The 11,772-nt window shown below is 48.0% G+C and overlaps 1 long non-coding RNA gene across 1 annotated transcript; it reads left to right on the top strand.

The window, feature by feature from the left end:
- The first annotated feature begins 7,848 nt into the window (after positions 1 to 7,848).
- LOC309717852 lies at positions 7,849 to 9,518 on the top strand. The gene is made up of 2 exons (XR_014279830.1): positions 7,849 to 8,342; positions 9,254 to 9,518. It is a non-coding gene; the product is annotated as an uncharacterized lncRNA (long non-coding RNA).
- The last annotated feature ends 2,254 nt before the right edge of the window (positions 9,519 to 11,772 follow it).

Here is an 11,772-nt window from a genome sequence, read left to right as displayed (position 1 = left end):
CGAGGCGGGGGCACCAGAGGCGGGTACAGACGACTAGACACCACCGGCTTCACCTGAGAAACGTGAAAGACCGGGTGAATCCGTAAGGCAGCAGGCAAACGGAGTTTGACAGCCGTGGGGCTGAGGACCCTGTCCACAGAATAAGGGCCGATGTAACGAGGAGACAACTTGCGGGAGGACGCCCTGAGAGGGATGTCCTTCGCGGCAAGCCACACCTTCTGTCCCGGTGAGTAAACGGGCACAGGAGACCGGCAACGGTCGGCACAGCTACGTTGGCGAGCCACAGCTCGCAACAGCTCGCAACAGCGCCTCCCGCGTACGAGACCAGACCCGACGGCAGCGCTGCAGATGATGCTGGACCGAGGGGACAGCAAGATCAGCCTCCTCCTCCGGAAACAGGGGTGGCTGATAACCCAAAGAGGCCTCGAACGGCGACAACCCAGTAGCAGACGAAACCAAGGAGTTGTGGGCATATTCCACCCACGGCAGATACGAGGCCCAAGTCGCAGGGTTATGACAGGTCACACAGCGGAGTGCGGCCTCAAGCTGCTGATTTAAATGTTCCGTCTGGCCGTTAGTCTGTGGATGGTAACCAGAGCTCAGACAAGGCCTGGCCCCCAAAGCAGCGCAAAGAGAACCCCAAACTCGGGACGAGAACTGCGGACCCCTGTCCGAAACTATTTCCACAGGAATGCCATGAAGCCGAAAAACATGGTCCAACAACAACTTAGACGTCTCAGCCGCAGTGGGCAACTTCTCCAAAGCCACGAAATGGGCAGCCTTAGAAAACCGATCCACGACCGAGAGGATAGTGGTCTTCCCAGCCGAAACCGGGAGTCCCGTAACAAAATCCAGGGCGATGTGGGACCACGGACGGTGAGGCGTAGACAACGGCTGCAACTGCCCAGCAGGACGGTGAGTACACGACTTACACCTGGCACACACTGGGCACGCAGCCACATATTCCCGAACATCTTTGTCCAGAGTGGCCCACCAAAAATGTCTCTTAACCAAAGAAGTCGTCCTGCCCCTGCCCGGGTGACATGCAAACTTCAAAGCGTGCACCCAGTCCAGTACCTTGGAGCGAGCAGCCGCAGGAACAAAACGCCGGTTGGTCGGTCCCATCCCCGGATCCGGTTCCGTCCGGAGGCCCAGGTAACAGCTCCCACCGTACAGCCGGCCAGAAGAATGGTGGAAAACTCCGCCGGATCCGTGTCAGAGCCAAACTGCCGAGAGAGGGCATCCGGTTTAGTGTTGCTGGAACCCGGGTGATAGGAAATCAAACAGTTAAAACGTGCGAAAAACAGCGACCAACGAGCTTGACGTGCATTCAACCTCTTCGCACCGCGTAGGTACGTCAAATTCTTATGATCCGTCCACACTAGGAACGGTTGCGCCGCGCCTTCCAGATGATGACGCCACTCCTCCAACGCCAACTTAACGGCAAGCAGTTCCCGGTCCCCTACATCGTAGTTTCGTTCCGCTGGTGAAAGCCGCCGAGAGAAAAAGGCGCACGGCCGTAGCTTAGAAGAGGGGCCGGTACGTTGCGACAGCACTGCCCCCACCCCCACATCAGAAGCATCCACCTCCACAATAAAAGCCTTAGACGGGTCGGGTTGAGCGAGGATGGGCGCAGTAGAAAACAGATGTTTCAGTTTCGTGAACGCGCTGTCTGCTTCGGCGGACCAGCCGAACGGAAGCTTTGTAGAGGTAAGGCGTGCAAGCGGAGCCGCCACCAGACTGTAGTTCCTTATGAACCGACGATAGAAATTGGCAAATCCCAAAAACCCCTGGAGTTGCTTGCGAGTAGAAGGCACAGGCCAGTCCGTGACCGCCTTCACCTTAGCCGGATCCGTCTTCACCTGCCCCCCTGCCAAAATGTATCCCAGGAAAGAGACCGACGTCAAATGAAACTCACACTTCTCAGCCTTGGCATACAGTCTGTTTTCCAAGAGGCGTTGAAGGACAGCTCGGACATGTGAACGATGCTCAGCCAGAGTCTTAGAAAAAATAAGAATGTCATCTAAATAGACGAACACAAATCGGTCGAGGAAATCCCGCAGGACATCATTAATTAGGGCCTGAAACACCGCTGGAGCGTTCGTTAAACCGAAAGGCATGACGAGATACTCGAAATGGCCCAGGGGGGTGTTAAACGCGGTCTTCCACTCGTCTCCCTGACGGATTCGCACCAAATGATAAGCATTGCGAAGATCTAACTTAGTGAACACCGTGGCACCTTGTAGTGATTCAACAGCGGAGCTAATGAGTGGCAAGGGATACTTATTCTTAATAGTGATGTCATTCAAGCCCCTGAAATCAATACACGGCCGAAGAGACCCATCCTTTTTGTCCACAAAGAAAAACCCAGCTGCCACGGGGGATGAAGACGGACGGATTATCCCAGCCGCTAGTGAATCCCTAATATACTCCTCCATCGCAGCACGTTCTGGCTTAGAGATACTATATAATCGGCTCATGGGCAAGGACGCCCCGGGGAGCAAATCAATCGCACAGTCATAAGGACGATGGGGCGGTAGGGATTGCACTTTGATCTTACTGAATACTTCCCGCAAATCGTGATACTCAGGCGGCACCCTGGAGAGATCGGGGACATATTCGTCAGTCCCCGAAGCCTCCCCCGGGCCGGGAAAACGGGCGGAAGTCAGACAATTGGAGTGGCAAAAAGGGCTCCAGCTGATAACCCTTTGCCCCTCCCAATCCAAGTGCGGATTGTGCAAGCACAGCCAGGGATAACCCAAAGTGAGTGGAGTATCAGGTGAATCGAGGACAAAAAAGGTGAGTCTCTCCCTATGATTTCCCGAAGTGCACAGTGACACTGGACCAGTGTGAAAAGAAATCTTAGTGAAAACCTGGTTATTAATCGCTCTAACTGGAATGGGCGGCTCAAGGCGCACGAGCGTAACGCCTAATCGTTCAGCGAGATCGAGACTGATTAAATTCTGTTCTGAACCGGAATCTAATAAGGCTGTGCACAAATGAGTAATCTGTAGCATCTCTGAGGTGACAGGGAGTTGAAAACGGGGTTTCTGACCAGAGTTCGAACCGCCCACCCGTATCCCCGATTCTACCGGCGGGTGACACCTTTTCCCTCCTTCGGGCATGCAGCAATCAAGTGTTCCAGCGAGCCACAGTAAAAACAGGCATGTGCCCGACGCCGTCGCTCCCTCTCCTCCGGTGTCAACCGTGACCGGCCAATCTGCATCGGCTCCGGCTCGGGTTTAGTGACGTAAGCCGAGGCGACAAACTCATGCGAGTCCGCAGTCGGAGGCGGCGACGGTGACGTACCCGGAAACGAGCGCGGTAAATGGCGCTGGGATTTGTAGTTCCTGTCCCTCTCCCTGTCACGCAACCTGTTGTCAATGCGAAGGGAGAGGGACGCCAGTTCCTCAAAAGATTTGGGCTCATCACGGGAGGCAAGCTGGTCTTTCATACCCTCGTTCAATGCCCGGAAAAATACCCCACGCATAGCGTCATCAGGCCAACCGGTTTCGGCGGCGGCAGTACGAAAATCAATCAAAAAATCGGCAACCCTCTGACGGCACTGACGAAGATCCAGCAGCCTCTGCGCAGAACTACCCTCAGAAATGGGATGCGCAAACGTTTTCTGGAATTCCCCCAAAAACACTTCATAAGAACAGGTTAACAAAGGATTCTTCGATAGATACGCCTCCGCCCACTTAAGCGCACGATTACGCAGTTTACCCACCAAATAAGATATCTTATTAGAATCCGCAACAAATGTGCATGGAGAACGACCGAAAACAAGGTCGACCTGAAGCAGAAACCCGCTACAACTCCCTGGATCCCCTGAAAAGGGTTCGGGCTCCGGGGACGTGGCATCACGAAAAGCTGATGTAGGTGGAGATGCAACGGCAACAGAATGTGGCGGAGGAGCTGGTGTTCCGGAGTCTTGGCCCGCGGAGCCCGAGGCGGAACCAGCAGCAGTAGAAATATCCGCTTGTAGAGCCTGGAGAGACTCTAGTATTTTACTTTGGCCATCTCTAAGAGTCTGCTGCTGGGCTAACAGGAACTGTATGGATTGTTCATGACTTCCTAATATCGCCCCCTGCCTCTGAATGGCTGACCGTTCAGCGTCCGCTGAGTCCATAACTGCTGGCCAGATTCTACTGTTACGGCCGAGACCGTTTTAGACGAGTGACAGGACTCAAATGCAGGACGCCGAACAGCACGTAAGTAGATTTTAAGGATAATGTTTAATGACTCCACAAATATTCATAAACAAAAGGTGAGTTAGACAAGTACGACGTTCCACCACTGAATCTAAGTAACAATCTGGTCCGGGTCAGAGGGGACAGCTATTCCGGGGATTGGACTGGAAAGCGAGTCACATTAGATCCAGGAAAAGGTCGGGGTCACTGTAACAGAGTGCAGATGTTCAGATACGGATAAGGAGACATATGAATATGTTGTTGGTTCAGAATCCTCCTTCGTACTGCGTACTTGCCACAGGTGGTCGGAGATGACGTAGAGGGGTGAGTAGTCCGGGTGTGTAATCCAAAAACTCCTGGCGTGGAGGCAGAGAGGCAGGTAGGTGATTCGGGTAATAGCCTGTGGGACTGCCAGATGGTCCAATATCCAAGTAGGAGCTCTTCGGCAGGGATTGGCAGTTAGGTGTAGCTAAGAGAGAGGCGCACAAAAGACAAACATACAGTGAGGCAAGGTGATTCACAAAATACATAGGGAATCATGGTGGTGGCCTGCACTGACTGATGTTAGCAGAGAATCTGGCGAAGAGAGATTGAGTACGCTGGCCTTATGAGTCCCCGGCTAAATTACCCACAGGTGTGAGCGATCAGCAAAAACACTGAGGCCCCTCCCAGGGGTGGAGACGCCAGCTCGGAAGGAGACACACTGGCACACACCCGGACCATGACAGTGTTAATGGGTGAATTTGGCAATTTGGCATGTTATATAAAGAGCTCCTTGAGAGTAGACCGCTATATAAGAATCAGAACATTTACCATGTACTCAGTTTCACTGATAACAAGTGTTGCATGCCTTTTTCTACACAAAAGATGGAATCAATGATGAACTGTTCAGAGACGTGTACTACATAGCAGACATTTGGGTAGCATAAATGAACTGCTTAATTCTAGGTTTTCAGGTTTGGAAGGTGGAGAACTGTAGATAGTGAGATTACCAGCAACAGTATTTTGTCTACATCCACCATTGTAGAAATTCATCTCACCTATCAATCAATCAATCAATCAATCAATCAATCAATCAATCAATCAATCAATCAATCAATCAATCAATCAATCAATCAATCAATCAGCTTTATTAGCCACATGCAGGTTGCCCTGCAGTGGAATGGACCCGCCCCCCGACCTTACACACACAACACAGACATCACATGGTGATACAGGTCGGAGATCGGTAACATTACAGAAAACCACTGAAATGTACACTACAATGGGAAAGTACAAGAGGAAAAAAAGAGACCTCTACTCATGCTGGGCTTCTGGGAGGACAGCATGAGAACAGGAAACAAAAAACTCCTCTGCACAGAAAGCACATAAATGTCCACAGCACAACATTATGGAGCACGTGACAAGCCACAGGGTCGGGTGGGGGGTGAGGAGTAATCCGAAGCAAACACAGCAGCCGTCCTGCCCAGCGCCACCATTCCAGCACGGGCTCAGACCCGCCGTGTTCCCAGGAGGCAACAAGCATCGAAGGCGTTTGGAAAGGGAGGGGTGGATGAGTGAGTGCTTATCAGTGTATATGTATGTGTGTGCGTGTCCATAGTTCAGCTGAGACAGTGTCCTTCGCCCTGCCAGGCTAAGTAAACAGTCTTCCAGCCAACCCAGGTGGCCTGGCATAGAATGGGAAGAACAGTCTAAACACAGTTGTTATCAGGGTGTTTTTGTTCAGCTCCAGCCTTGAGCCCACAGCTGGCACCGAAGGGATAGCCACAATATGATGGTGGTTTTTCTTTAGTGCGAACAACTCATGAGAATTTCAAAGCTGTTCTAATAGTCCGACACTGGTCTGTCAATCTCCCGTTGGAGAGCCGTGAGCTTCTCCATGATGTTATCAAACTTACGCTCCGTGGTGTTGTCATTCTCGTGCTCAAAGAGCCGATTCTGAGAACTCACGACCGCAGTGAGCTTCTCCATGATGTGATCCTTGTGGGGGTCCACCCTGGCAGGAGTTTTTAAAAAATCTATGTAATTTGATCCAAAATGCCAAAACGCAGTTTACGCGTGGACTGCGTTTTCAAAAATAACCGTGTAAGTGTGGACGTAGTCTTAATTTTGCTGCATATCTAACCTGTTCCAAAGTAGGTTTTGTTTGAGATAAAAAAAATGATAGCAAAATGTAGTTACTTAGGAACTTTTCTCCTTGTTTAGTTGTTTATTTCTAGCAATTATATCCTTAGAAGTGTGCAGCAGAAGGCACATTAACCATTTTAATTTTTAACAAGGTTTTTAACAATATTAAATATAACAGAAGGCTGCCTATCATTTTGACACATTAGCAATTACCAAGAGACAGACTACCAATTGCAGACCAACGATAACATTATATAATTCGCAGGCATCCCTGCCATGAATAATGCTGGCAGCCTTGGTCATTTACAGCAACACACATGCACTGTTAAGCAACAAAATAAAACGTGAATTTGTAACCAGCTGTCAGTGGGTAAATGTCAACCGTAAAAGATGACAGTTAGCAGTGTGGTGTGTAAAATATGACCACTAGATGTCAGTAGATTGCAGATCACAGTCAACTGAATTCATGTCACATCTTTCAGTTCAAGTGCATAATCATAGCTATAGTGGCTGTCAGTCTGGTGTTTACCTCAGTAATATGTTTGGTGTACATGTTTGTTTACTCTGGAGGAGGCTGTAAAACAGACTGAAATCTTTGCCCATTCTTCTTTGCAAAGCAGCTCCAGCTCAGTCAGATTAGGTGGGCAGCGTTTGTGAACAGCAGTTTTCAGATCTTGCCACAGATTCTCGATTGGATTTAGATCTGGACTTTGACTGGGCCGTTCTAATACATGGATGTGTTTTGTTTTAAACCACCCCATTGTTTCCTGGCTTTATGTTTAGGGTCGTTGTCCTGCTGGAAGGTGAACCTCCGCCCCAGTCTCAAGTCTTTTGCAGACTCCAAGAGGCTTTCTTCCAAGACTGCCCTGTATTTGGCTCCATCCATCTTCCCATCAACTCTGACCAGCTTCCCTGTCCCTGCTGAAGAGAAGCCCCCCAGAGCACGATGCTGCCACCACCATATCTGACAGTGGGGATGGTGTGTTCAGAGTGATGTGCAGTGTTAGTTTTCCGCCACACATAGCGTTTTGGTCTCATCTGACCAGAGCAGCTTCTTCCACATGTTTGCTGTGTCCCCCACATGGCTTGTGGCAAACTGCAAACAGGACTTCTTATGGTTTTCTGTTAACAATGGCTTTCTTCTTGCCACTCTTCCATAAAGGCCAACTTTGTGCAGTGCACGACTAATAGTTGTCCTATGGACAGATTCCCCCACCTGAGCTGTAGATCTCTGCAGCTGGTCCAGAGTCACCATGGGCCTCTTGGCTGCATTTCTGATCAGCGCTCTCCTTGTTCGGCCTGAGAGTTTAGGTGGACGGCCTTGTCTTGGTAGGTTTACAGTTGTGCCGTACTCCTTCCATTTCTGAATGATGGCTTGAACAGTGCTCCGTGGGATGTTCAAGGCTTGGGAAATCTTTTTGTAGCCTAAGCCTGCTTTAAATTTCTCAGTAACTTTATCCCTGACCTGTCTGCTGTGTTCTTTGGACTTCATGGTGTTGCTGCTCCCAATATTCTCTTACGGTGTGTTCACACCGAACGCGATGGACGCGAATAGAGCGTCAGGTTTACATGTAAAGTCAATGGAAAGGCGCGATGACGCGCGATTGCGGGTCCCGCGAAAATTCGGAAGCAGATTTGCGTCGCGAAAACGCCAAAACGCGTGAAACGCGCGTCAGTGCAGCGCGTCTGGCGCGTTTGACTCGCGAATAAAACCACGCGCGTGAGTTTTTGTGTTGCATTTTGTGCATACGTGCGTTTCGCGTCTACCGCTCGAGTTGGAAAAATCTGAACTCCAGCGTCAAATCGCGCCGCGACAACCAATCAGGAGCCTGGTGACGTGGCTGTTACCTAGGTCAAAGGGGCAGATCCAGCCAAAGCCTTTCATACTTCAATGGAGGGGAAGGCTAATCAATGCGGTAGCAAACAACTCGGAGCTGTACAACACCAGCTGCTTTCAGTACCGAGACAGGAATAAAAAGGACCGAGCTTGGAGGAAGATATGTGAAGAGATCGGGCAACCTGGTAAGTTCATTCATTTCTCTTTTGAAAGTTTTCACTGACCCGGGGAAGCCGCACAAAAGCTAGCAAGCCACCGCTATTTTCCCACTGACATACAAATACCGTTCTGCTTTTATGCATGTTGTCATTTAGGAATATATTTTGTTTATTAATAAACAGCACACAGTGGTCCCGCTGTTCATCCGTCACTGCTTTGCTTTTTCGCTGATTTTTTATTGCACAGTACAGCATTGCATTCTGCAGCCTGATTGACAAATCTCCTCGTGCCGTGTCTCCTGCGCTTGCCAAATTTATCACGTTTGGTTTTGATAACCATCGCCTCCAATAGAAAAAACAGCACAAAAACACCCATAACTATGAGCCTCATTCGGAAATAGACACCTGCACCGTGAGGGAAAAAGGCGCACGAAAGTGGCGGGCAGATGAAGACAAACCGCGGCATAATAATACTTTTACGTTTTGCAATCTACAAAGGTTTGCACTTTGAGAATCAATTGTGAGAACTGTGACCAATGTTCATGAGTGTGGGGAAAACAGTGTATAAAGTGCGTGGCCAGGGGCTAGTTATTCTGAGAACCCCTGCAATAAATGAGGGACCACTGTCTACTCTACGATTATTATATCGAACCTGTTAACATTTAATACTGTATTGATAGAACCAACTGATTCTGCAGCAGAGCATCCCCTGTTGCTTCTCCTGGCTCCCCAGTCCCTGAGCTCCTGCTGCTGCACCCACAGATATGTACAGCAAGCACTGATACCTTTTTAGTCGGTGGGATTCCCTTGTGATCACCTTTACTAAATATCTACAACCAATCTGATTATATCCTGTTATTGTTTTTTTTTTCTTCAATGTTGAAATTAAAATCTAGTAGCAGCCTTCTCATTTCTTTGTGTTTTGTGCTGTTTTACAGGCCCACAGAGGAGGACGGCTCTGAGGCAGATGAGGGACGGGTCCCAGGACGGTCCATCGGCGGTGGAGCTGGCCATCCTGGAGTCCCTGAAGAGGCCACACCAGTCTCCAATGGAGCATTTCCTCCTCAGCCTTGTTCCTGCTCTGGAGAGCAGCTGGTCCTTTTTATTCCTGTCTCTCTGTAAATTCTTATATTTTATATATTTATGTTTAATGTTTTTCTGTTTGAGACTTTTAATATTATTTCAAATAAATTTTTATAATGACTAATGTCTCAGTTCTACTACACAGCAAATGTTGGCACACAACTTGACACATGTAGAATTTATTTCATATTATACTAATGACAAAATATACTGATACAGTGGGATGCAACAGTTTGGGCAACCTTGTTAATAGACATTATTTTCCTGTATAAATCGTTGGTTGTTACAATAAAAAATGTCAGTTAAATATCATACAGGAGACACACACAGTGATATTTGAGAAGTGAAAAGAAGTTTACTGGATTTACAGAAAGTGTGCAATAATTGTTTAAACAAAATCAAGCAGGTGCATCAATTTGGGCACCACAAAAAAGAAATGAAATGAATATTTAGTGTATATCAATGTGTGTGTCTCCTATATGATATATGGGGTGCCTTTGTCTGGACGTGCTTCCCATCCAGAGCTGCACAGCACAGAGGAAAGTTCCAGCGCTCCTGGAATCCCTCTGTGATGGACCGCCAGTCTCCAGGTGAAGGCACAGCCATGAAGTCGTCCACTAGACAGTCCCAGATGGCCGTCGCTGCCTGGGGGGTGATCTGACACACCGACTCTGTAACTGAACGCTTGGTGCTGAAGCAGTCCGCGGTGACAAGGAACCTGGACAAAATTGTTCAAAATCAGTATTATGTGTACTGCAGTTACAAAATACATTATTCAAATTCCAAAATACTTTTGTGATGTCAGATATAAATCACAAAACATGAATCTTACATAAAACATTTTGTAATTATAAGGATAATTACAAAATGTATATTAGATAATATCTAAAACAGTTGTGTTTTGTTTTAACTTTAACATATAATTTGATTGGTAGCAACTTTCACAACTACAGTGAGCCAATCACTCATAATTCCTAAACATGTCAATCAGGTAGGAATGAAGTAAGACATTAATAGAAATAAAGAGTTGTGTGTTGACATGTAGCCCTTTCCTTGCTTAAATCATTAATATTTTTGAAAAATTAATCAGTGATAAGACAGCTTATCAAGATAGAACCATGTAACTAGAGATGAACCAAACTGTTCACAGTTTTATCTAACTCTGTTTTAATAAAGGCTGTGACCCCTGCTATAGAGTCTGACAGCTGCAGGGATTATATACAAATATTCAACTATCCCAGAATTAAACCAGGTCTAAATATAAAGGAGTGAGTATCACTACAAAGGTTAACTCAGTGGTCCTAATGCTACAGTTTGATATCAGCAAACACCGAGCGCATACATTGATGTGACACCACAGCCATGCTATCATCGCAAACACTGATAACAGCATAAATCGAATTAAATCGGGGCTTGATGAGACCTTCTGAGTATCACTAGAAATATTATAAACAGTCGTCTCTGTACCACAGTTTGCTTTCAGTAAACACCGACAGCATTCACTGTTAGCATAGCACATCCATGTTAGCAGTGTATAACTGGATGGATTAGCATATTAGCACAGATATCAATAAAGGACTACCGTATTAAATAGTTTTACTAACCTCAGGCAGACGGACAGGCGCTCTGCAGGTGGGATTGAGCGCCTGTAGTTGGTGTCTAGGCGGGCGATGCTGGGACCGACGAGGGAAAGCAGGTCCTCAAACTGGCCGAGTGAATGACGGTGATAGCGCTGGAATCGGCCGTCATCCAGGCGCAGCTCCTGGAGCAAGTGGTGAAACTCACCAAACTGCTCACGCCTCTGGAGGACCTGATGGACCCAGGTACGGCGAGGATGTCCTTTACGCCGCTACTCTGCTCTCCACAGTACATAGAGAAGGGAGACTCTCTCTTCAAGCGCTAGCTCGATAGCTGCCATCTTGCAAAGATACCGGTCTGGCACAACTCCCTCCCACATTCCTCCCACATTTCCGGTTCACGCGCGTCAAAATGGATTTTTCTTGGACACGCGTTGAGACGCAAATGTACACGTGTCAAATTAGGGGCGTTTTATTCGCGTCCATCGCGTTCGGTGTGAACACACCGTTAGACAACCTCTGAGGCCGTCACAGAGCAGCTGTATTTGTACTGACATTAGATTACACACAGGTGCACCGTTTAGTCATTAGCACTCATCAGGCAACGTCTATGTGCAACTGACTGCACTCAGACTAAAGAGGGCTGAATAATTACGCACACCAGTGGCGGCTGGCCCATAGGGGGCGCTCGGGCTCCGCCCCCCCAAATGTGGAGGAGTAAAAATATATATTTTTAAAAAATTCATCAATGATAGTTTTACTATGTGTGTGCCCATATACAGCCAGGCATATTTTAA

The sequence above is a fragment of the Aulonocara stuartgranti genome, assembly GCF_965226115.1.
Source record: "Aulonocara stuartgranti genome assembly, chromosome: 11".
Classification (NCBI taxonomy): Eukaryota; Metazoa; Chordata; class Actinopteri; order Cichliformes; family Cichlidae; genus Aulonocara; species Aulonocara stuartgranti.
Note: the sequence above shows the minus strand (reverse complement) of the source record. Positions and strands in the feature narration are given on the sequence as shown.